At 39.5% G+C, this 27,433-nt stretch overlaps 1 protein-coding gene and 1 pseudogene across 1 annotated transcript in view; one reads left to right on the top strand and one right to left on the bottom strand.

Annotated features, from left to right (window-relative positions):
• The window catches only part of PPM1E (protein phosphatase, Mg2+/Mn2+ dependent 1E), a 217,200-nt gene that overhangs the window by 168,646 nt on the left and 21,121 nt on the right, over positions 1-27,433 (top strand). The window lies entirely within an intron of this gene.
• Positions 7,880-9,238, bottom strand: LOC147352682 (peroxynitrite isomerase THAP4 pseudogene; annotated as a pseudogene).

Raw genomic sequence — 27,433 nt, 5'->3', positions numbered from 1 at the left:
TTGGAAGGAATGATGCTAAAGCTGAAACTCCAGTACTTTGGCCACCTCATGCGAAGAGTTGACTCATTGGAAAGGACTCTGATGCTGGGAGGGATTGGGGGCAGGAGGAGAAGGGGACGACAGAGGATGAGATGGCTGGATGGCATCACTGACTCGATGGACATGAATCTGGGTGAACTCCGGGAGTTGGTGATGGACAGGGAGGCCTGGCGTGCTGCAATTCATGGGGTCACAAAGAGTTGGACATGACTGAGTGACTGAACTGAACTGAACTATCCTAGGACAGAATTTATATATTATAATCACTGATACTGTAGATATTATATGGCCCAAAAGAACTGGCAGGATGCTCGAGGGAGTTGAAAGTGATAAAACTACAGAGAATGTCCTCTCACATAATCTAAAAACCAAGTTAATAAGAAAAGACGAGGGATCTAAACAGTGGGAAGCTGAACATAGAAGAGCACCATAAGAAAATCCCAGGGTGCTGTTTGTACAAGACTATAGTGCCCAGGGTGTTTTCCAGGAAAGAAAAACAGGAGCTCGTTTGCTTGAACATATGGAAAATATCATTGAATCATGTGCCAGAGTGGTGTTGGAGCATTTGGGAAAAAAATACTATTGGTAGGTATGTTGAAAAGAAAGCAAATGGGAAAAAAAAATTAAGCAGTTATTAACTCTAGGGTGAAAAAGTTGTACAAGAAAGGAGTTATGGTCTTAGTATATGCTTCAGAAATTCACACTATTTGTATATCTGAAATTTTAAAAAACTTACTGATTTAACCAAATATCGGCGGAGAGGGGAGTTGTGTGTCTGAGGAGAGAAAGTAAATCTTCATTATGAAGAAAAGATATAGATAATTGATAAGTCAAGAACTAATACCTCTTCTACCATGGGAAGAATATATCTGCTATCTAGTATTGATAAATTAAGAAATATCAGTATAAACATTTTTTAGAAATATGGAAACAGTAGAATGACTAGGCTGGTAGTCCTGTAGCATAGAAGACAATGGGTAAGGGTTTTCTGTCTTTCATCTTGACTCTTTTTAGTTCAATTTTATTTAAAAAGTTTATATATGATTACAATATTTTATTTAAAATTAAAGTAATTTAGACTTCCCTGGTGGCTCTGATGGTAAAGCATGTGCCTACAATGCAGGAGACCTGGGTTCGATCCCTGGGTTGGGAAGATCTCCTGGAGAAGCAAATGGCAACCCACTCCAGTGTCCTTGCCTGGAAAATCCCATGGACAGAGGAGCCTGGTATGCTACAATCCATGGGGTCGCAAAGAGTCAGACATGACTGAGCGACTTCATTTCACTTCACTTCTAAAGTAATTTAACAAATAATGGATCATATATCTTTGCACAGTATACACAAAAAGGGATGTAATAATATTCTTTGAAGCATTGTTTATGGTATTAAAAATTATAAATAATCCTCGATACAGTCTGTAGCAGCTTAAAATAATTTTTCTATTTGTGTGTGTTCACTGGCATGGAAAATTCTGTAAAACATATTGCTAAGGGAAAAATACATTTTGTACTAGTACATATATAGTTTCATTTATATTACAATAAATTCAAAACAAAGCTATATTTTTCTATTTGTCAACACTTAGAAAAAAATCTAGAAGGATATAGCAAACTGATTACTTTTACCTTTAATTTTTACTTTAAATACGTAAGTATTCTTTGATTTTTTTTTTTAAATAAGAATGTGGTATGTGTTACATTTCAATTAAATGAATAAAGACATAAGCTATGTTCATGAAAAAATTAGATTAAGGGACTGGAATTCAGAAAATATGTTTATTATAGTCACCATGTTGTTGATAAGCTATATAACTTTTAGCAAATTATCTTATATCTCTATTTTATTTATTTATTTATGGCTGTGCTAGGTCTTCATTGCTGTGTGGGCTTTCTTCTAGCAGCAGAGAGCAGAGGCTACCCTCTCGTTGCGGTGGCTTCTCTTGTTGTGGAGCACGGGTTCTGGGGCTTGTGGGCTTCAGTAGTTGAAGTCCATGGGCTCAGGAGTCGTGGCCCCCGGGCTCTAGAGTTCAGGCTTGATAGTTGTGATGAGTGGGCTTAGCTCCTCTGTGGCATGTGGACTCTGTCCAGATCAGGGATTCAACCTGTGTCTCCTGCATTGGCAAGAGCCACCAGGGAAGCTATCTCTGTTTTCTTAATAGAATCTTACTATTATCATGTGTTCCTGGGATAAACAGTTAACTATTAGAGGTTTATAATATAGCTTTCAAGACTTTACAACTGGATTTTAAATGTGGCTCTACTGTTAAGCTCTCTAATCATCAGTTTCTTCAGTTAGGAATTTCAGAAGCACCTTGTTTCACAGTGTTATTGTGAGAATTAAACAAAGTAAAAGATGTAAAGAATTTAGTACATTAGCTGGTGAGTAGTAAGAGCTCAAAAGATTGTAGCTACTTTTATCATTTTTTTGTGAAAAATAGATATTTTGTTATGTCAATATTGCATTCAAAACGTAGATGTCATAGCTTATGACCTAAAGTAATATCTAGAAATAGTGATGTGTAATGTTAAAATCATTAAATAGGGTTCTATTTCTGGTTATGTTTCAAAGAATAATTGTGTTTCATTTTAGTAAAGTCCCTGGTCTTTAATAAAACAAATATCATGGCATCTGGTCCCATCACTTCATGGCGAATGGATGAGGAAAAAGTGGAAACAGTGACAGATTTTATTTTCTTTAGCTCCAAAATCTCTGCAGACAGTGACTGAAGCCATGAAATTAAAAGATGCTTGCTCCTTAGAAGAAAAGCTTTGACAAACCTAGACAGCATACTATAAAGAAGAGACATCACTTTGCCGACAAAGGTCCATATAGTCAAAGCTATGGTTTTTCCGATAGTCATGTACAGATGTGAGAGTTGGACCGTAAGGGAGGCTGAGTGCCGAAGAACTGATACTTTCAAACAGTGGGGCTGGAGAAGACTCTTGAAAATCCCTTGGACTGCATGGAGATAGAACCAGTCAGTCCTAAAGAAAATCACTGGAAGGACTGATGCTGAAGCTGAAGCTCCAATACTTTGGCCACCTGATACCAAGAGCCAACTTGGAAAGAGTTGGACTTTCCAACTCTTTTCCAAGAGTTGGACTCTTGGAAAGAGTCATTGGAAAAAGACCCTGATACTGGGAAAGGTTGAGGGCAGGAGGAGAGGGGGGTTGGCGACAGAAGATGAGATGGTTGGATGGCATCATGGACATGAATCTGAGTAAACTCTGAGAGATAGTGGAAGACAGGGAAGCCTGGCGTGCTGCAGTTCATGGGGTCTCAAAGAGTCAGACACAATTTAGCTATTGAACAACAGCTCAAATTTTCTTTAATTTGAGCAAACTCTGGGAGGTAGTGGAGGACAGAGGAGCCTGGCATGCCGTGTGCAGTCCATGAGGTCACATAGAGTAGGACGTGATTGAACAAGTGAACAACAATAAATATATATAGTTGGATATATAATATTTTTTTAGTTTCAGGTATACTACAGAGATTTGACATTTGCATGCCTTATGAAATGATCATCACATTAAGTGTAGTACCTTAATCTGTCCCTATACAAAGTTATTATGATACTGTTGAACCATACTCCTTATTTTTGTATTACATCACCATGGCTTATTTATAACTGAAGGATTTTTTTTTTTTTACCCATTTATCCCCTCCATCTATCTTTTTACCCAGCCCCAACCTTCTCCTCCCCTCTGGCAACCACCTATTTGTTCTCTGTATCAATGAATCTGTTTTCTTTTTTTTAGATTGCACATATAAGTGAAATCATACAGTATTCCTGTTTGACTTCTTTCCTTAGCATAATACCCTCTACATCCATTTATGTTGCAGAGGCAAAATTTTATTTTTTTATGGCTAAGTAATACTATTCCATTGTATTAATACACTACATCTTCTTTATCTGTTCATCTTTTGACTGACTCTTGGGTTGTTTCCATGTCTTGGTACTATAAAAAATGCTGCAGTGAATTTTGGAGTGTATGTGTCTCTTCAAATTAGTACTTTTTAAAGCTATGTACCAAGAAGGGAAATTGTTGGGTCATATGGCAGTTCTACATTTAACTTTTTGAGGAACCATCATACAGTATTCCATAGTGGTTGTACCATTTTTACAGTCCCACCAACAGTACACAAGGATTTCCTTTTCTCCACATCCTCACCAACACTTGTCATTTGTGGTCTTGTTGATGATAGCCATTCTGACAGGTGTGAGATGGTATCTTTTTGTGGTTTTGATGTATATATCCTTGATTACTGGTGATGTTGAACATCTTTCCATGTGTCTATTGGCTATCAATCTGTCTTTTTTGGGGAAATGTTGATTCAGGCCCTTTGCCCATTATAATGTCTAGTCACGTGGTTTGTTTTTTTTTTGATGTTGAGTTGTTTGGGTGCTTTGTGTACAGTAAGTCCCCTTCATGCAGACCTTTGGGTTATGAACTTTCAAAGACTGGAACGTGGTCATCAGCAACTTAGTGATCCTCAGTGAGAAGCTGGAGCTAAATCTGCAAAAGCTGGATCTTCAAAGACTCATTGAACTCCTTGCTGTGCATGCTAAGGAGCTTACTAATGAAGACCTGATTGAATTGGAGGCCCAGGGAAAGGATGAAGAGAGACAAGAAGAAGAAGTAGCTGAAAAACTGAAGAGACTTCACAATGCAGGAAATGACAAGGGGTTTTTCTTTATATGAGGAGGCACTGTTAGTTTTGGGGGCACAGGACCCAAACGTAGGATGGTACACGAAGTAGCAGCCATTCAGAATGTAGTTCAGTGCTACCGTGTCATCTATGACGAGAAAAAAGGAGCTTCTATCCAGACATTATTGGACCATTTTTTCAAGAGGGTAGATAAAGTTGAATCCAGCGAGGAACCAGAACCTGTGCCATCAGCATCAGGCATAAGTGAACTTGCAGCTTGCCCTCTCTCTCCTCTATGTTGACAGTCCTTCAGCTCTGCTATCTCCCACCTCCTCTCCCTCCTCCAGTCAGTAACGCTTCTTTCCTGTTCACTTGATGCCAGCCCCTGTATGCTGGTTGTTGTACTGTATTACTGTATGTTTTGAGATACTGTAAGATTAAAAATGTTTATTTTGTGTGCTTATTTTTATGTATTATTTGTGTGAAAAATATTTTAAGCCTATTATAGTAAGTTGTTATATAATCAGTTGTGTTGGTTGGATAGCTTGGTTGGATTTAGGAACAAATTTGACTTACAAACATCCTCTCAGAATGGAACTTGTTTGTATGTAGGGGACTTAACTATATTTTGGATATTAACCCTTTATTGAATATATCATTAGCAAATATCTTTTCCCATTCAGAAGGCTGCCTTTTCATTTTGCATCCTTCACTGTACAGAAACTTTTTAGTTTGATATGATCCCATTTGTTTAATTTTGTTTTTGCTTCCCTTGCCTGAAGACATATCCAAAAATCTATTGTTGAGACCAACATCAAAGAGTGTACTGTCTATGTTTTCTTCTAGGAGTTTTTTGGTTTCAGATCTTATATTTATGTCTTTAATCCATTTTGAGTTTATATTTGTATATGTTTGAGGAAGTTGTTTGATTTGATTCTTTTTCATGTAGCTGTCCAATTTTCCCAGCATCATTTGTTGAACAGGCTGCTTCTCCCCCATTGTATAATCTTGCCTTTTTTGTCATAGATTAACTGATTATATAAGTATAGGTTTATTTCTCGGCTCTTTATTCTGTCCTGTTGATCTGTGTGTCTGCTTATGTCAGCACCAAACTGTTTTGATTACTGTAGCTTTGTAGTGCAGCTTGAAATCAGGATGTGAGATGCCTCCAGTTCTCTTCTGCTTTCTTAAGGTTGCTTTGACTATTCAGGATCTTTTGTGTTTTCATACAAATACTAGGATTCTTTGTTCTAGTTCGGTGAAGAATGCCCTTAATAATTTCATAGGGTTATCATTGACTCTATAGATTGCCTTGGGTGTTCAATGGTCATTTCAACAATATTAATCCTTCCAATCCATGAGCACAGTGTGTCTTTCTATTGGTTGGTATTGTCTTCCGTTTCTTTTATCAATATCTTACAGTTCTCAGAGTACAAGTCTTTCTCCTCCTTGGTCAGATTTGGTCTCAGGTATTTTATTATTTTTGATGTGAGTCTGGCTTAAGGTTTATCAGTTTTTTTTTTTATCTTTTTAAAGAACCAGCTCTTAGTTTCATCAATCTTTTCTTAGTCTCTATTTACTACTGCTCTGATTTTATTATTTTTTAATGTAATTTTATTCCTTATGGCTGTGCTGGGTCTTTGTTGCTGCACGGGCTTTTCTCTAATTGTCCTGAGAGGAGTCTACTCCCTAGTCGTACGGCTTCTCTTCGCAGTGGCTTCTCTTGTTGTAGGGCATGGGCTTCAGGTGTGAGGGCTTCCATAGTTGCAGCACACGGGCTTGGCAGTTGTGACTCCCAGGCTCTAGAACACAGACTCAGTAGTTGTGGTACATGGGCTTAGTTGCTTCACAGCATGTGGGATCTTCCCGGACCAGGGGATCAGTTCCATGTCTCCTGCACTGGCAGGTGGATTCTTTACTGCTGAGCCACCAGGGAAACTCGCGCTGATCTTTATTATTTGTTTACTTTACTAACTTTGATTTTTCTTTGTTCTTCTTGTAGTTTCTTTAGATGTAAGTTTAGATTGCTTTTTTTGAGATTTTTTTATTTCCTGAGGTAGGCTTGTATCACTAGACTTCCTCCTTAGAACTGCTTTTGCTGCATCCCGTAGATTTTGAATTGCTGTGTGTCCATTTTCTTTTGTTTCCAGGTATTTAGTAGCATGTTGTTTAGATTCTACATACTTGTTTTTCTTGCAGTTTTTTTCCTTATAGTTGATTTCTAGTTTCCTAGTGTGGTCATAAAAAACTTGATATGATTTCACTTTTCTTAAATTTATTGAGATGTTTTATGGCCTATAATGTGGTCTGTTCTGGAGAATATTTCATGTACATTTGAAAATAATAGGTATTCTGCCCATTTTGTCCTGTGTATGTCTACTAACTTCTAATAGGTATATTAGATCTGATGTGTCATTTAAGGCCAGTGTTTCTTTATTGTTTTTCCTTCTGGATGATCTGTCCATTGATATAAGTGGGGTATTAAAGTTCTATACTATTATTGTATTGTTCTCAGTTTCTCCCTATATTTTGTTAGTATTTGCTTTATGTATTTAGGTGCTTCTATGTTGGATGCATATATATTTACAGTTGTTATATTGTCTTGTTGGATTGATCACCTTATCATTGTGTAATGTTCTTTGTCTTTGTGACAGCTTTCTTTTAAAGTCTACTTTTTTAATATTGATTTTGCTATTCCATCTTTCTTTTTGTTTTCATTCACCTGGAATAATTTTTTTTCCCCTCACCTACATTCTTTGTGGTTTTATTTATTTTAAAGAAATAATTATTAATGTTCAAAATGAATTTAACTTCAAGGATATTCATTAGAACATAAATGAAAAATCTTCCCATGATGTTTAGTCTCCCATAATTTTTCTATTAGTTTACTGTATCTGTTATATTTTACATTTAGATGCTAATTCATTAGGATTTTATGTGAGATATGTAATACAAAGGGATTTCCCCTGTTGAATAGTTCTGCTTTCCCAGCTGACATAAAATATCTTCTGTCTCACTAGCTAAAGTCCCTTTCCTACAGATACCTCTTGAGTGCCCTGGAGAGAGTGAGGTAAGCTCACCAACCTGGGCTTTTCTTCTGCAAGGTACAGCTACCGTCATAGCCTGTGTAGAGATAGCAGGGAGTGTGCAACACCCAGAAATGCTCAGAGGCCATCAGTGCGTAGCAGGAACCCCGCCTCATAATAACCAGGCAGTGTGGGAGCCTCGAGGCACTGATACTGACCACAGGGTGAGGGCTGAGGACACCAGCCTGCTCAGGGAGAAGAAGCCTACTGCCTTCAGCTGGTCCAGATTCTCCTGCCGCTTGCACACCTGGCTGTCTGAGTAGCTGTTCTCTGTCACAGGGTCTTTAGCTTGCTCTTCTTCTCTGCCTGCTCCCATAGGCAGTACCCTTTGTTTCTGTTCTGCCAGGATGAGAAGTAGGAGTACCGCAAAGTGAATGCTGACAGGATCACCTCCTTGGTAAACGGGACTGGTGTCACTGTGTTCACTTAGTGCAGCGTCCACGCCTGGCTTCAGGGAGACATCTGTTGGAGAGGGAGAGGCCCGCTGGGAGGGCTTCTGAGGCTTTGCTGGGAGTGATAAACTTACGGGGCTCTGTGCCCAGCCCTTGTCGGACCCCCAGGCTAACTGCGCTTCAGCCAGGCGCCACATCTCTCTCCAGCCTCTTTCAGTTAACAGGCTCTCAGGGGACAGACAGCCTCTTTCCAGTGTGCTTAGAGGAGAAACTATAAGAAAGAAGTGAGCCAATAAATTTGCATGCCCCAGATCCTGGGGGGTGTAAAATCATCTGTGGAAATGCCACTGTTATCTACCAGGCCTGTCAGGGGACATGGTGTTCTCATCGCCAGCATCTGCAGCAGACGTGTTTGCTTCTCCCTCGCTGACTAACGCTTTGATGGCCAGACTGCCTTCTGGAGTACTTCCAGTTTCTGACTGGTGGCTTCTGGGATGGCCCTGGGTACAGTTTACCCTACGAGGCCGCCCAGTTCAACTTGCAGGAGTCTGGCTTGGCCATTGGGTTTTCACTTGAGGTTGTTGATGACCGTGCAGCTTCTTTCCTGTCTGCTTTACTCAACCCCCCTGAGGCCTTTCTGGTATCCTTTTCTCCTGGTGCGGCTATGGCTGACCAGCCTCCCTCTTCTCAGTGAGGTGGGAGATGGAAGGCATGACCGTCAGCCTGAGTAGTCCGTGCCAATCCCCCAGCCTTGTGGAGCTTTCATTGGTGAATTGTTCACCACTGGGGAAAGACTGTTTAGTGGGGCATCCAGATATACTTCTGAACAGTTTTTAATAATTGGATCAGACATTTTGAGTCCTTGCTCTGCCCTTGGAATAATTCACAGCCACATAACAAATCACCATCTTGGGCATCCAACTCTGGCCCTTGCCTCACTGATCCCATAGCAGGGCAGGACTGCCCTGAGGGGAGGATGCAAGGCTGCAGGGCTGCAGGACGCGGGCGACGGGTACACGGCTCCCACGGCGTGGCAAGGTGGCAGCACCCAGCTGCCCGCCGCCAGGGCATCCAGCCCTAGACCTGTCTATGTGTGTCTTTAGAAATGAGTCTCTTGTAAGCCGCACATATATATGAGTCTTGTTTTGTTATCCATTCATCCACCCTGTGTCTTTTGATTGGAGCATGTAGTCTATTTATACTTAAATTAATTCTTGATAGGTATGTACTTATTGCCATTTCATTGATTGTTTTCTTGTTTTTGTAGTTCTTTGTTCCTTTCTTCTTTGCTCTCTTCTGTGATTTGATGGCTATCTTTAGTGTTATGTTTGGATTCCTTTTTCTTTTTTGTATATGTGTCTTTTGTAGGTTTTTGGTTTGTGGTTACTGTGAAGTTCATATATAACAGTGTATGTCTGTGTTTATTAAGGTCAACTTAAAATAATCAATTGTAATATATATATACACTTACATATATATATCAATTTAAAATAATCATTCATTTTTTGAATGTGATGAGGGGAGTAAAAATGTAGGGTGGTTAGACTGCATTTGAACTTGAGATCATCACCTTAAAATAGTCATTCATATTTATGAATGATTTTTACTCCCTTCATCACATTTAATGCTTTTAATGTCATATTTCACATCTTATTGTTTTGTATATCCCTTAACTACTTGTAGATATAGCTGGTTTTATACTTCTGTCTTTTAACCTTCCTACTAGCTGTATAACTGACTGATCTTCTACCTTTACTGTACATTTGCCTTTACCAGTGAGATTTTTCTCTTCATAATTTTGATATATCTAGTTGTGACCTTTTCTTTCCTGCTTACAGAAGTCTCTCAAACATTTCTTTTAAAGCTAGTTTAATGGTGCTAAACTCTTTTAGCTTTCGTTTGTAAAACTTTTTTATCTCTGCTTCAAATCTGAATGATAACCTTGTCAGGTGTAGAGTATTCTTGGTTGTTATATTTTCTGTTTTATCACTTTGAATATATCATGTCATTGCCTTCTGGCCTGCAAAGTGTCATTTAAAAAGTCAGCTGATAGTCTTATGGGAATTTCTTATACCTCACTAGTTGCTTTTCTCTTGCTTTTCTCTCTAATTTTTGCCATTTTCATTATAATGTGTCTTAGTATAAATCCCTTTGGGTTCATCTTGTTTGAACCTGGATATCTTTTTCCTGTCCCAGGTTAGGGAAGTTTTAAGCTCTTATTTCTCCAAATAATTTGTCTTCCCCTCTTTCTTTTCCTTCTGGGACCTTTGTAATATGAATGTTAGTAAGCTTAATGTTTTATCAGAGGTCTCTTATAGACTATCCTGCCTTTTTTTTAATTACTTTTTCTTTTTTCTATTCAGTTTGGGTGATTTCTGTAATCCGTTTTCCAGATTGCTGATCCATTCCTCTGTATAATCTAATCTACCATTGATTACTTACGGTGTATTTTAAAATTTCAGTTACTGTGTTCTTTTGCTCTGTTTAGCCCTTCTAACTGTTTAAATTCTCACTGTTTTCATTCTTCCACATTTGGTGAGTATCCTTATGGTCATTCCCTTGAATTCTTTATTGGATAGATTGCTTATCTCCACATTTAAATCTTTTTCTGAGGTTTTTGTCTTATTCCATTGTTTAAAACATATTTCTCTGTCTTCTCATATTGCCCAAATACCTGTTTATTTCTTTCTGTTAGATTGGTCAATGGTGTTTCCTGATCTCGGAAAAATGGCATTTTTTAGGAGACCCCACAGCGCACTCTCCTCTGGCTACTAGAGTTATATGCTCTAGCTGTGCTCCCTGTGTGGGCTGCATGGGCCCTTATGCTGGGATGAGCTGACTGCTGTGGGGCACTGGTAGGAAGGGCTGGCCTCTAGCCCGGTTGGTGTGAGGCTGTGCCTTGTGCAGTGGCTGTGGGCCAGGCCCACTGGGAGGGCAGGTTGCCTGTTCAACCCAGGAGGTGCATGGGGCTGCTGCTGACCTCCTGATTGATGAGCCTGGGGCCCTGCTTGGCTGTCTGCATAGCCTGAGGGGTTTGGGAGTACCTGCTTTCTTGGTGATTCAGTGGTAAAGAATCCACCTGCCAGTGCAGGAGACACGGGTTCAATTCCTCATCCGGGAAGATCCCAAATGCTGTGGAGCAACTAAGCATGTGCACCACAGCTACTGAACTTGTGCCCTAGAGCCCATGCTTGACAACAAGAGAAGCCATGCAATGAGAAGCCCACACACCCACAACGAGAGAGTAGCCCCTGCTTGCCACAGATAGAGAAAAGCCTACGCAGCAACTAAGACACAGCACAGCCAAAAATAAATAAATAAAATTATATTTTTAAAAAATGCAGCAAGCCAGTCTGAGAGTGACAAACTTAGAAAATAAAAATACTGGTTCAATTTTCAGTCCAGTTCAGTCGCTCAGTCACGTCCAACTCTTTGCAACCCCATGAACTGCAGCACATCAGGCCTCCCTGTCCATCACCAACTCCCGGAGCTCACTCAGACTCAAGTCCATCGAGTCAGTGATGCCATCCAGCCATCTCATCCTCTGTCGTCCCCTTCTCCTCCTGCCCTCAATCCCTCCCACCATCAGAGTCTTTTCCAATGAGTCAACTCTTCGCATTAGGTGGCCAAAGTACTGGAGTTTCAGTTTTAGCATCTTTCCTTCCAAAGAAATCCCAGGGCTGATCTCCTTCAGAATGGACTGGTTGTATCTCCTTGCAGTCCAAGGGACTCTCAAGAGTCTTCTCCAGCCAGTCAGAATGGCTGTGATCCAAAAGTCTACAAGCAATAAATGCTGGAGAGGGTGTGGAGAAAAGGGAACCCTCTTACACTGTTGGTGGGAATGCAAACTAGTACAGCCACTATGGAGAACAGTGTGGAGATTCCTTAGAAAACTGGAAATAGAACTGCCTTATGATCCAGCAATCCCACTTCTGGGCATACACACTGAGGAAACCAGAAGGGAAAGAGACACGTGTACCCCAATGTTCATCGCAGCACTGTTTATAATAGCCAGGCAGGGAAGCAACCTAGATGTCCATCAGCAGATGAATGGATAAGAAAGCTATGGTACATATACACAATGGAGTATTCCTCAGCCATTAAAAAGAATACATTTGAATCAGTTCTAATGAGGTGGATGAAACTGGAGCCTCTTATACAGAGTGAAGTAAGCCAGAAAGAAAAACACCAATACAGTATACTAACACATATATATGGAGTTTAGAAAGATGGCAACAATAACCCTGTATACGAGACAGCAAAAGAGACACTGATGTATAAAACAGTCTTATGGACTCTGTGGGAGAGGGAGAGGGTGGGAAGATTTGGGAGAATGGCATTGAAACATGTATAATATCATGTATGAAACGAGTCGCCAGTCCAGGTTCGATGCACGATACTGGATGCTTGGGGCTGGTGCACTGGGATGACCCAGAGGGATGGTATGGGGAGGAAGGAAGGAGGCGGGTTCAGGATGGGGAACACATGTATACCTGTGGCGGATTCATTTCGATATTTGGCAAAACCAATACAATATTGTAAAGTTTAAAAATAAGATGAAATTAAAAAACAAAAAAGAGTCTTCTCCAGCACCACAATTTAAAAGCATCAATTCTTCAGCGCTCAGCTTTCTTCACAGTCCAACTCTCACATCCATATGTGACCACTGGAAAAACCATAGCCTTGACTAGACAAAGTAATGTCTAGTGTTGGCAAAGTAATGTCTCTGCTTTTCAATATGCTATCTAGGTTGGTCATAACTTTTCTTCTAAGGAGTAAGCATTTTTAATTTCATGGCTGCAGTCTTTAGCTCCTATTAAAAAGCCATACATGTTTTAAATTTTTGAATATATTGTCTTTTAGTGAAAGGGGGCTAAAGACACCTATAAATGAAGTGTCAGCATAAACCAGTTATTTGAGTTGACAGCAAAAGTGTAAATATGACCATAGTTCCTGTATGCCAGTAGTTATCACTTACTAATACTAGCCCAAGTTTCATAGCCTACATGTAAGAATTCAACATCATGTTTTGTGGAATACTCTTGTAAAATGTATTGATTTTCTCCATTCTTGGAACATTCATTATGAAAAGTTAGGGAATGGCTTAAACATATATAAATCAGGAAGACAGAAGCTTATTTATTCAGTATTTATTCAGCAAATAGTGTTGATCACTGTGTGCCAGGCACAGATGTGGGCATTAGATATCAATGACAAAAAGTAGACCAAAACACCTGTGGTCTGCTCAGTGCTCTGTGGTGATCTAAATGGGGAGGAAATCCAAAAAAGAGTGGATGTATGTATACATATGGCTGATTCACTTTGCTATATAGTAGAAACTAACACAACATTGTAAAGCAGTTACACTCCAACAAAAATAAATTGCAAAATCTGCAGTCTAGTGGGAAGAAGAATAAAGTCTAAAATAAATGATAAACATAACAAATAACAAACATATACGGTATACTAAAAATTGATAAAGTCTATGCAAAAAGAAGAAAAGACTTACAACATGGTAAAAGGAATTCCAAATGCAGGAAGAAGAGAAGGAACCATCAAATGAGATTGAAAAGACAGAATCCTGTGAGTAACATGTAGGAGAGTGTGATGTTCTGGAAACCTAGAAAAGGAAGTGTATCAAAGCAGAGGGAATAGTCAGCAGTCAGATGCATCTAAAGTGTGTCAGACCTGAGACTAGACTGTAGGAGTTAGCCCCTAGAAGGTACACTGGTGATGCGGACAAGTTTCAGTAACTTGTACAGTTTAATTCCTTTTGGTCGTAAGAGTAGTGACAAAAGAGTTACTGCTGAGCCGCCTTCGCTTTGTGGTCTTACGACACTGGTGCTGGTTTGATCTTTGGTGACTGTGTAACGCCTAGACTGCTGTTCACAGAAAGCTTAGGGTACTCTCGGCTGTGCTGGAATATCAACCTGTTCAGAGTGAACGGATGATTGTTAGAATTATAATACTGATAGCAACAGTAGGGAATGAAATTTCTGTTGTAAGTACTTCAAACCCAGAACTTCAGGAGCTAGTCATTTGGTAGTTAACATTATTTATATTCAGAAAAGCTCACTAAGAGAATCTGTGATGTGTGGGCATTATAATCAGCTGACTCCAGGTGGTATTCCTAGAGGTTGTTATAGAAAGGAAGAAAATAACTTAAAGAGGAAAAAAATCAATCCTGATTTTAACTCCATTTGGGCCACTAAGAAAAAGAATACCAAGTCTGGTAGAGAATTTGCCTTCTTTATTTTAATTTAATGTCTTATTATAGATTTAGAATACATATGATTAACCTGGGGGGAGGGGAATGATCAGAAATTTAACGTTTACCTGTTATCACCCTAGCAAGGGCCTATTGAGTAGACAGCATCATGATATGTGGGCTGAGATGAGGCTGCTCTAGACACATCTCTCTTAGAGTTAACTGATGGAAACTTCCACCTTCCAGAATTTTCATTACCTTAGGAACGCTCTGCCAAGACTGCTGAAACACAGCTGTGGGTGCTTTGCCGACGCCCACGTTGCCAATGTCAGGAAGGATGTACTTTTAAACCTCTAATTTATCTAATAATGTCTTTAGTGATTTGTGTAGGTTTGGCATTGTGAGGAAAATGCTTCCTGACTTGGTTTGTAGCAAGAATTCAGAGTGCAGTCTTAAAATGTGTATTGTCTTATTATGCAAGTAGAAGATACTAACAAGACAACTCAGGGAAAAGATCCGATTAAAATACTATCCTGTCCATCTAACAAAACTTATCCACCCAAATATTTGAAAATAAATGAAAATTAAATATTTTATGCTAGAATAATCTTCTTTGGCTATTGGTTCATACTTTATACCAAGATGGCAATATACAGTCCTAAAAGAGAGCCAGCTTTCATATTCAGTTCCAATCTGACTTCTTTCCTTTTCTCTAGTGAAAAAATTGGACTGGATTCATGTCAGCCTATAAAGTGGAGAAAGAATAATAAGCCCTTGTAAATAAACATTTTTAAAGAGGTAGGAAAAGTACTCTTTTGTTTTCAATATAAAGCTAGCCGCAGCTACTGAGCTTGTTCACGGTAAGTACTGCAGCCTGCACACCCTAGAGCCCATGCTCTGCAACAAGAGAAGCCGCGCAGTGCGCAGCTGGCACACTGCAGCTGGAGAAAGCCCTTGTGCAACAACGAAGACCCAAGGCAGTGAAATATAAAACTTCATAACCAGTTGGTAACTATTATTTCATATGATGTTTATGGAATAGGCATGTCTCTTTAAGAAAACAATATGTAAAATCTGAGGGATTCTTCCCTTAACTGGTAGATTCACTGCAAGGATTGATTGCATTTATCAAAATAAATATACATTCAGCTTTTACCAAGACACCTGGTACATAAAGGAGAGTATCCCCATATTGCTTACAAAAGGAATACATAGAATTTATTTCCATTCTGCTTGGTGTATGTATGTAAAAACATTTGTTTGGATCTGAAGTGTGTTGATTTATACCTTTAAATTGTCTTTGTTTTATCTTTGAAATTCAAAACCTTATTGGAATAGAATTATAGAATTAGAATTTTAAACCTGGAAGAGACTTCACAGTCATTTTGTTTCAGTGTCTTAATTTTTCTATTGAGGAGCTAAAATCCAGAGAATTTAAGCATCTTTTCTCAGGTTACCCAGCTAGAACTAGAACCAAGCTTTCTAACTCCTCGTATTTCTGCTAAAACCTCTCTCCAACAAATGAAAGTGAAAGTTGCTCAGTCATGTCTGACTCTTTGCGACCCCACGGACTATATAGTCCTTGGAATTCTCCAGTCCAGAATACTGAGTGAATAGCAATTAAAGGACAAATTGACAGAAATTTTAGGTCTTGCTTGTGTGCAACTGTTTATGTCCAGGCTTCAAAGTCAGTAGTGATCCCTAATTATTCTTCATCTTTTAAAAAAATTCCTGCAAGCACTTTAGGTGAAAGGAATGCTCTGGATTCTTCTGTGACTTGGTCCTGCAATGAAATCTAAGGAAATCATTGCTCATCTAGAGCATAAGAAATGAGCATGCTCAGAACAGACGTTTTGCTTCTCTGTGCTCCATTGATTATGATAGTGATTTGAGTAGTTCCCATAGTGATTGTCTTGCTTCTCAGGTAGCTCAGTGGTAAAGAATCTGCCTACCGATACAGGAGACACAGGAGATGTGTGTTTGATTCCCTGGGTCGGGAAGATCCCCTGCAGAAGGAAATGGCGACCCACTTTGATATTCTTGCCTAAAAATCCTGTGGACAGAGGAGCCTGGTGGGCTATAATCCATAGCGTCACAAAGAGTCAGACACGACTGAGCTACTGAGCATGCACACATGATGGTTATCTTCGTCTATTTGGGCTGCTTTAACAAATTACTGTAGACTGGAGGGCCTATAAGCAACAAAAATTTATTTCTTACATTTCTGGAGGCTGGGAAATTCAGGATCAAAGCATGGGCAGATTCAATGTCTAGTGAGGGCATGCTTTCTGGCGTGGAGATAACTGTATTTTCCTTGTGTCCTCACCTGGTGGAAGGGGCAAGGGAGCTCTCTAGAATTTCTTTTTTATAAGGGCACTAATCTTATTTACAAGGGATCCATCCTCATCACTTAATTCCCTCCCAAAGGTTCCACCTCCAAATACCATTACTTTGGGAATTAGAATTTCAGCATATGAATTTAGGGTGGGGAGACAAACTTTTAATCCATAACAATACTTAACATCTGCCTCATCCATAAATACTGCTCCCAGATATTCTGTATAGCTTTTTAAAAGACCAATTTGGGGAAAGGCTGATTAAAATAAAATAGTATAAACATTGATAAGTACTGAACTGTTGAAGGTCAGTAAATACAGTTGTATTTTTATAGTTCAAAATCTTATACCAAGCATGTTTGGGGCTGTGGTTATTTCTGAAATCGAATTGAGGTGTTAACATTGACCTACTCAGATAAATAGTCTGAGGATGAAGATGATACTAGCCAATATGAGCAACAGGGAAAACTGAATCTATGTTTTATTTTTGTGTGTCTGAAGAAAGTGAAAGTGAGAGAGAACAGCACTGACACATGTATATTATCACATGTGAAACAGATCGCCAGTCCAGGTTCGATGCATGAGACAAGGTGCTCAGGGCTGGTGCACTGGGATGACCCTGAGGGAGGTGGGAGGGGGATTCAGGATGGGGAACACATGTAGACCTGTGGCGGATTCATGTCAATGTATGGCAAAACCCACTACAATATTGTAAAGTAATTAGCCTCCAATTAAAATAAATTTTAAAAAGTATTATCATCTTTAAAAAAAAAAAGAAAGTGAAAGTGGGTAGCCTTTCCCTTCTCCAGGGGATCTTCCCAATCCAGGGATTGAACCCAAGTCTCCCGCATTGCAGGCAGATTCTTTACCAGCTGAGCCACAAGGGAAGCCCAAGAATACTGGAGTGGGTAGCCTATCCCTTCTCCAGTGGATCTGTCTTCTCGACCCAGGAATGGAACTGGGGTCTCCTGAATTGCAGGCAGATTCTTTACCAACTGAGCTATTTAAAGCAAGACCCCGTGCTTTGTTTACAGAGTTCAGTTTATGAAACTTAATAGACTTGGATTTCTGCTTCACAATATATAGTGTTGAAAAAGTCAGTATACAGAGAAATCCAAATATGCATTCATGTATTGATCGACAGATAACTTCAATGAAGTGAAACTTTTTTCTTCTTCTTTTTTTTGCCTATCCACATAATCTGCAGATCCTAGTTCCCTGACCAGGGATTGAAACCAGGCCCTCAACTTTGCCCTTAACAGTGAGAGCATGAGGTCCCCTGGACCTCTAGGGAATTCCCATGAACTGGAATTACGTATGTGATTAAGCTTAAAAATTAACCAGACCCCTAATTAATGATATGTCAACATTGTTCAAAAAGTGATTATGCATATATCTTGTATATGATTTAGACATAAAATAGGATTTTATCTTTATCTATGAATATATAAAGTTTGTACTTTGATTCTCAGAACAAGAAAGTAACATATTGAAATGTATGAAAACATATTTCCTTTGTTTGCAGGATGTGAATTGAGATAGAAATTGTAAGCACTTCAGAAATATCTGTTAATATAAGTAGATAGCAAAAGAGAGGACTTCCCTGGTGGTCCAGTGGTTAAGAATCCACCTTGCGATGCAAGGGACACAGGTTCAATCCCTGGTTGGAGAACTAAGAGCCCACGTTCTATGGAGCAGCTAAACCCATGCACCACAACTAGAGAGTCCACACACCACAGTGAAAGATCCTGCAAGCTGAAACCAAGACCTGACACACTCAAATTAATTAATTTTTTAAATAGCAAAAGAATGTTCTTTGACTGGATCTGAAGGGCCTTAAGATTAATTTGATTTTAAAAGAGCCAGTCCCCCAAAATGACACACACTGCAAAAATTAAAAATTTTCTAACCATACTCTTCTTCAGCAATGTTCTCAACATGATAACATTTGAAACCCCAGTTCCCCAGATTGCCTTGATTATTGGCCTTCCTCTGTTATTTGTTATATAATACATTTGCCAAACTTTCAAATTCTAAAGCCTTCTGTGTTGGGTTCTTTCAAATATTGTATGAGGAAACATTGGTTTGCTATGTTATTATCATATTAGTTGCTCTTGGTAGTTCTCTTAAAGATGACAGGCTTTAATGATAAGCTTTTATTTGAGTTGATCAAATTTTCTCTGATGTGACTATGTTTTAAAATATATTTGCAATTCTGAAATTTCAGAAATAATCACTTTCATTTCAGAATCAAAACCATAAGAACTTATTCATGCTAAGTGTTACAGCTTTTTGACATGTCGGAATAGCTGATGTGGGTGAGGTGTCTAGCTTGATGTTTTATGTCTAGGTATTAGTCAGCTAATCTTCTTCCCTACTTCACTGAAAATATTTTCATTCTGTCTGACAAAAAGTAAAAAATTGCATTAACTGTGTCTAAAAATGTATTGCAGGTGACACATAAATGAGACTAATGGTTCTTGCCTTATTCTGTGAAGTTTTCACATTCTTAGCTTTAGTGAACCAAGATCCAGATAGTTTAATAACTATAAAAAAAGATATCCTTTTAGGGTGAACTCTAGGAAGTGATTGCAAGCAAGATTTTCAGATTTTTTAAAACATAAATTTTAAAATAGCCAAGGGACCAAGTAAATGTTATAAATATCTAAGAGTCCATTTAGGCAAAATATCTAAATGTGTCCAGGTAATTAAACTAAAGCATGGTGAAAGGTAAAGACAAGCAATGCTGACAAAGAGTTTAGATCTATGAAGGAAGATTTTGACTCATCAAGAAAAATCAGATAAGCATGAAAGGATAATTGGTAATACTGTTTATAAAGTATGTGTGTTTCAGGGAAAGTCATCAATTTATTTCATAATTGTTAAAACGCAGTAACTTTCCATTTTTTTCATCATAATCAGGATTTGGTATATACTTCCCTATTATGTATCTGGAATACTTAGCCTTACCTCCTGTACCTTATTCTATTTCCTTTTTTTAAAAAAAATGTGCGGATTCATTTTGATATTTGGCAAAACTAATACAATTATGTAAAGTTTAAAAATAAAATAAAATTGGAAGAATAAAAAAAAAAATAAAATAAAATTGGAAGAATAAAAAAAAAAAAAATGTGGCTCACAATTCCTAAGTTGATATAATTACCCACTAATGGATCATAATCTACAATTTGAAAAATACTGATGAATGATAAACAAAATTTTCAAAGTTTTCTTGGAGACTTAGGATGTGAACTTTGCCAAATTGTTTATTTCTAAGCCACTCACTTTCTTGGTCCCACCTAAACCTTGTTATAAAAATTGTACCAGCTCCAAAATCATGCATGCAAGTATCTTGTTCTCAGACTACAGCTTTCTTTCCTTTTAGATTATGTATCCAAGTATTCCCACTACAATTCTTTAATTGCATTTGGACCACACTGATCTACAACTCATATCTGTTCTTTCTTTCTTAGCCAACTTAGAGTCCATGGTCTAACATTGTAATCATATCCTTTAAAAGTTGCTCAACTTCCGTATCTCTGCTTAATAGTACTCACCTTGCAAAACTTCAAATCTTGATGAACTAGAGTTGTTTTTACCCACACATGTTATATATGGCACATGAAAACAGGTAGAGAAATTACCTATTCTATGATTATAGAAGCAGAAGGACTGATTTAATTTTAAAAAGTGTCTCAAACTTCAAACAGTCTCTTAGCACTGTTGAATGATATTTCACATTTGCTTTCTCTTCCTCCCTTCTCCCCACATGCTTTCTGCTGTCACCACTCAGTTGATGATCTAACCTAGTGGTTCTCAGAATGTGGTTTCCAGACGAGCAGCATAAGCATCAGCTGGGAACATGCTGCTGCTGTTTAGTCACCAAGCCGCGTCCGACTCTGTGACCCCATAAACAGCAGCACACCGGGCTTCCCTGTCTGTCACCATCTCCCAGAGCTTGCTCAAACTCATGTCCATTGAGTCAGTGATGCCATCCAACCACCTCATCCTCTGTTCTCCCTTTCTCCTCCTGCCTTCAGTCTTTCCCAGCATCAGGATCTTTCCCAATGAGTCGGCTCTTCTCATCTGTGGCCAAGTATTGGAGCTTTAGCATCAGTCCTTCTGGTGAATAATCAGGGTTGATTTCCTTTAGGATTGACTGCTTTGATCTCCTTGCTGTCCTAGGGACTCTCAGAGAGTCTTCTCCAGCACCACAACATGTTAGAAAAGAAAATCCTCAAGCCCTGCTCCAGGCCTCCTGAGTCAGCAACTGAGGATGGGGCCCAAAAATCTGTATTTTAACAAGCCCTGGAGGTGATTCTGATCCATGCAACAGTTTGAGAACTACCAATCTAGCCTCATACTTTGTTGAGAAACCATCCTCTAGAATGTAAGCTCCAAAGCTAGGGAGTTCTGTCTTTTTTGGTTGTGTATACCTGAGCACGAACAGTGCCTTCCACACTGTAAGCCTCAATAAGTTATGGTGGAATCAAGCCATTAGATGGGGATTCTCTTATTTTCCTACTAAGAAATGTGGAAATCTACCTGCATCTGTATCCATTTTCTTCTTTCCTTTTCCCACTAAGGAAATATGCCACATCCTATCAGGTCAGGGTTTCCATGTCTGGATTGCACCTCATCCATTCTTGCCTTCTCGAGAGCTTTGCTCCTTTGGTCATGCCCTCTCTCCCACCGTATCTCAGTCTTTCATTTTGGATGACTTCATTTAGTATGCGGTCATATTCCAAAGCATTCTAAAACAGCAGACTTCCCCTGGCCCGGGTCCCCTTTAAGTTACCACCTCATTCCCTCCATTGTCACACCTCCTTGCCCCTCCTTTACGAACCCATTCTAATCTGATTTTCACTTGCACTGTTCAGTGGTTGTTAACAAAGTTAGTGATTTTTCCAAATGTCTTTACTGAGATGTAATTCACATACCATGAAAGTTACTAATTTAAAGTATACGATTCAGTGGTTTTAGTATGTTCAGAATAGTTTAACCATCACACTTATCTAAGATTTTGAATATTAAGACTGTATTTATGTATTTGAATAAATATTTTTTCAGATGTTCTAAAACCATAGAGTGATGGTTAAACCATTGTGAATATACTGAAGCCACTATTTGGCTGCGTTGAGTCGATCCTAGTTGCGGTGCGCCGGGTCTCTAGTGCACTCGGGCTCAGTAGTCGCAACACACAGACTTAATTGCACTGCAGCATGTATATTGTAGCTCCCTGACCCGGGATTGAATCTTAGTTCTGCATTGGAAGGCTACTACCATTCTTAACCACTGGACCACCAGGGAAGTCCCTAGAACATTTTTATCACCCCCAAAAGAAACCCCCTACCCATTCGCAGTAGCTCTTGTCTCACCTCGTCCTCAGCCCTAGGCTGCTGCTGCTGCTAAGTTGCTTCAGTTGTGTCCGAATCTGTGTGACCTCATAGATGGCATACCACCAGGCTCCTCCGTGCCTGGGATGCTCCAGGCAAGAACACTGGAGTAGATTGCCATTTCCTTCTCCAGTACATGAAAGTGAAAGTGAAGTCGCTCAGTCGTGTCCGACCCTCAGCGACCCCATGGACTGCAGCCTTCCAAGCTTCTCCATGGGATTTTCCAGGCAAGAGTACACCACCACTCTACTATTTCTAGATTCATCATTTCTGAACTTTTCATATAATGGAATATTATAATATGTGGTTTTGTGACCAGGTTCTGTCATTTCCTGTAATGTTTTCAAGTTTCATCTACATTGTATTAATACTATGCATACATTAATACTTCATTCTTTTCTAGCTGATAAATATACTACCTATTTTATTTATCCATGATCAGTTGATGAGCATTTGGTTGTTTATGCTTTTTGGCTATTATGAATAATACTGTTGTGAGCATTCATGTACAAGCTTTGTGTGGATGTGTATTTTCATTTCTTTTGGGGTATTTTTTGGGGAGTAATATTTATTTATTTATTTATTTGGCTGCACTGGTGGGTCTTAGTTGGAGCACATGGGATCTCTGTTCTTCGTTATGGCGTGCAGAATCTTTAGTATGGCATGTGAGATCTAGTTCCCTAACCAGGTATCATGGAGAAGGCAATGGCACCCCACTCTAGTACTCTTGCCTGGAAAATCCCATGGGTGGAGAAGCCTGGTGGGCTGCAATCCGTGGGGTTGCAAAGAGTCGGACACGACTGAGTGACTTCACTTTCACTTTTCACTTTCCTGCATTGGAGAAGGAAATGGCAACCCACTCCAGCGTTCTTGCCTGGAGAATCCCAGGGACAGGGGAGCCTGGTGGGCTGCTGTCTGTGGGGTCGCACAGAGTCGGACACGACTGAAGTGACTTAGCAGCAACCAGGTATCAAACCTGGGCCCCCTGCACTGGGAGCATGGAATCTTAGCCACTGGACCAGGGCCTTATTTTCATTCCTTTCGAATATATACCTATGAATGGAATTGCTGGTCCATTTAGTAACTTTATGTTTAACATTTTAAGGACTGACAAAAGCACCTGCATCATTTTACATTCCTACCAGAAATATATGAGAGTTCCCAATTTTTCCACATAGTTGTCAATACTTGTTTCATTACCTGCCTATTTAATGATAGTCATCATGTGGGTTTGAAATGGTATCTCACAGTGGTTATTTTTCTGTGTTTATTAACCTTTAGTGATAGGTTTCTTTTTTTAAGCTTTTTACTTTGTATTGGGGTATAGGAGAGTGAAAACCTTGGCTTAAAGCTCAACATTCAGAAAACGAAGATCATGGCATCTGGTCCCATCACTTCATGGGAAATAGATGAGGAAACAGTGGAAACAGTGTCAGGCTTTATATTTTTGGGCTCCAAAATCACTGCAGATGGTGAATGCAGCCATGAAATTAAAAGACGCTTACTCCTTGGAAGAAAAGTTATGACCAACCTAGATAGCATATTGAAAAGCAGAAACATTACTTTGCCAACAAAGGTCCGTCTAGTCAAGGCTATGGTTTTTCCAGTGGTCATGTATGGATGTGAGAGTTGGACTGTGAAGAAAGCTGAGCACCGAAGAATTGATGCTTTTGAACTGTGGTGTTGGAGAAGACTCTTGAGAGTCCTTTGGACTGCAAAGAGATCCAACCAGTCCATTCTGAAGGAGATCAGCCCTGGGATTTCTTTGGAAGGAATGATGCTAAAGCTGAAACTCCAGTACTTTGGCCACCTCATGCGAAGAGTTGACTCATTGGAAGAGACTCTGATGCTGGGAGGGACTGGGGGCAGGAGGAGAAGGGGATGACAGAGGATGAGATGGCTGGATGGCATCACCAACTCGATGGACGTGAGACTGAGTGGACTCCGGGAGTTGGTGATGGACCGGGAGGCCTGGCATTCTGCACTTTATGGGGTCACAAAGAGTCAGAGACAACTGAGCGACTGAACTGAACTGAACTGATAGCCGATTAACAACGTTGTGATAGTTTCAGGTGAACAGTGAAGGGACTCAGTCACACATATACATGTATCCATTCTCCCCAAGCCCCCCTCCCATCCAGTCTGGCACATAACATTGAGCAGAGTCCTGTACAATAGGTTTTTGTTGGTTCTCCATTTTAATATAGCAGTGTGTACAAGACCTTTATAAAGTCCCTAACTATCCCTTCCCCTTGGCAACCATAAGTTTGTTTTCTAAGTCTGTAAGTCTCTTTCTGCTTTGTACGTAAGCTCATTTTTATATTTTCTCTTCAGATTCCACCTATAAGGGATGTCATATGATGTTTCTCCTTCCCTGACTTACTTTGCCTCAGTATGGCACTTTCTGAGTCCATCCGTGTTGCTACAAATGGCATTATTTCATTCTTTTTAATGGCTGAGTAATCTTCCATTGTACCACATTTTTATCCATTCCTCTGTTGATGGATATTTAGTTTTCTTCTATGTCTTGGCTATTGTAAACAATATTGCAGTGAATCCAGTGTTCATTGTGGTTTTGATTAGCATTTCCCTAACAACTAATGAAGGTGAGCATCTTTTCATGTGTTTATTGGCCATTTGTATATCTTCTTTGGAGAAGTACTATTCAGGTCCTTTGCCCATTTTAAAACAGCATTGTCTTTTTTATTATTAAGTTAAAAGAGTTCTTTATATATTTTGAATGCCAGCTCCTCTTCAGATATGTGATTCACAGATATTTCTACTGTTGTGTGAGTTGCCTTTTCACTTTCTTGATTTGTGGTATGAAAGTTTTAAATTTTGATACAGTTCAATTTAACTCATTTTTTTCTTTTGTTGCTTGTAATTTTGGTGTCATATTTAGGGAAGCCATTGCCTGATCCAAGGTCATGAAGTTTTACTCCTATGCTTTTTTTTTTTTTTTTAATAATTTTATTTCTGGTTGCACTGGATCTTCGTTGCTGTGCAAGGGCTTTCTCTAGTTGTGGTGAGTGGGGGCTGCTCTCCAGTTGTGGTGCTCAGGCTCCTCTTGTTGGCGAGCTCAGGCTCTGAAGCGTGGGCTCACTGGTTGTGGCACCGGGTCTTAGTTGCTCCGAGGCACGTGGGATCTTCCCAGACCAGGAATCGAACCTGTGTCCCCTGCATTGGCAGGCAGGTTCTTTTCCATTGTGCTGCCAGGTAAGTCCCCTATGTTTTCTTTTAATATTTTAATAGTTTAAATAGATTTTAAGATTTTAATAGTTTAACACTTACATTTATTTACATGAATAAATTTTTGTACATGGTGTAAGGAAAGAGGCTAAGTTGATTATTTGGTGTGTGAATATCACAATTGTTCCAGCACCGTTTGTAGAAAAGACTATTTTCCCCCATTGAATTGTCTTGGCACCCAGTCAGTGATGATCTATTTACATGTTATTAAATTCAGTATCTAATTTCCCCTTGTCGGACTTCTCAGTAGTATTGATGGAATTGACAGTTCCTTCACTCAGATATTCTACTCCTTTGGTTTGCCTTTTACTTATCTTGCTATTTCTTTTCAGTGTTTATAGGTTCCTTATCTTCCACTAAGCTTCTAAATGTTGGGTTTTCAGTTATTATGGCCATGTAACAAATTAGCACAGAAATTAGCGTCATGAAACAATCATTAATTATACTCATAGTTTCTTTGAGCATAAGACTGGACAAAGCAGGGTCAGCTTTCTCTGTTCCATAATGTCTGGGGCCTCAGCTGGAAGATTCAGGCTGGTACTGGTATCTTCTGAAGGTCTGTGCTGTTACCATGTCAAGCAATTGATAATAATAGCTCTTGACTGGAAGCCTCAGCTAACACCCACATGAACCTGTCTGTGTCCCAGGGGGAAGGGAAGGAGGAGGGGGAGGAAAAGGAGAAAGTGAAGGAAGAGAGACGAGAAAGCCAGGGGAAAGTCATGCAGCCTTTAATGACCAAACCTCAGAAGCCACACGGCATCACTTTGGCCACTTCTTTTTTCATCAAAGGCTCATTCACTTTCATGTGTAATGGTAAGGTTCTTAAAGAGCACGTAGCACCAGAAATACTGCTGTGATCTCTTTTAGAAAAACAATTTGCCAGTCTGTTCTGGCCACACAATTCGTATCCCTACCACATGCAAAAAACCTTCACCCCTCCCCTCAGAGTCTCCCAAAATTTCATCCCTTAATGGCATCAGACTCAGGCTTGAGGTTCAGAATCTCAGTGAAGTCAGGTCCAGATGAGATTCCTTGGGTATAATTTCTTGATGACAGCTCCCTGAGTATAGTTCCATTTGATTTGGATACTTAGGGACTGTAGAGGCATATTATCTACCCCTTCCCTGCCACTACCCAACATACAGTGGGTATATTGGGGAGGTACTTAACTATTTCCAAAGGGGGGAAACAGAGGCACACAGAAGTCACTGGTCCATAGCAGTTCTCTCTTTTTGTTTTCTCTATGTGACCTATTCTATTTCCATAGTTGAATTTTTTTTTTCTAAGCTACACTGCACAGCTGGTGAGATCTTTAGTTCCCCACCCAGGAAAGGAACCTCTGCCCCCTGCAGTGGGAGTGCGGAGTACTAACTGCTGGATCACCAGAGAATTCCCCTTTATCTCTCTAGTTTTAAATATCATTCATACATTCATGACTTCCAAATTTCCTTACATCTCTTAGCTCCACACTAAAATATATAATTAACCATTTGACACCTTCACTAGGATATTGCAGAAATTTTTTCCAAGTTAACATGGCTAAAATGAATTCTTATTTTCTCCTTTAACCTTTTCCTCCACATATCTGTCTTTTCCTGTTTTCTCCATTTAGGTGAATGATGCCACCATTTACCTCGTGGCACAGGCCAAAACCTAAAACTCAGGCTGATTCTTTTCTCTCTCTGTCACCTCTGCATACAATAATAATCACATTCTATATTTTCTTTCTCTAAAATACAGTCACTTTTTAAAGAATCTCATCTGGATTACAACAATCTCCTTATTGATCGCTCTCCTTCATTCGTGCTCCCTGCCAGTTCCCTTTGACAGCAGGCAACGTATTTTATTTAACATATCTGATTATGACCCTCTCTTGCTTACAATCATCAGTGACTTCCCCCTGCACTTCAAGTAAAATCCAAATTCCTTACCATCCAAGAGATCCATATAACTGGCCTGTTCCGCTCCTCTAACCTTACTCCTCATCACTCTCCCCCTTACCTGCTATACTTCATCTTTCTGGGCTTCTTCCGGTTCCTCAGACATACCTTGCTCTCAGAAAGGGTCTGCACACGTG

Source organism: Bos grunniens, chromosome 19 (genome assembly GCF_055505025.1).
Source record: "Bos grunniens cultivar Pamir isolate PY7600 chromosome 19, Bosgru_T2T1.0, whole genome shotgun sequence".
NCBI classification, from domain to species: Eukaryota; Metazoa; Chordata; class Mammalia; order Artiodactyla; family Bovidae; genus Bos; species Bos grunniens.
The sequence above is the reverse complement of the archived record's forward strand: the minus strand, read 5'-3'. Positions and strand labels throughout refer to the sequence as shown.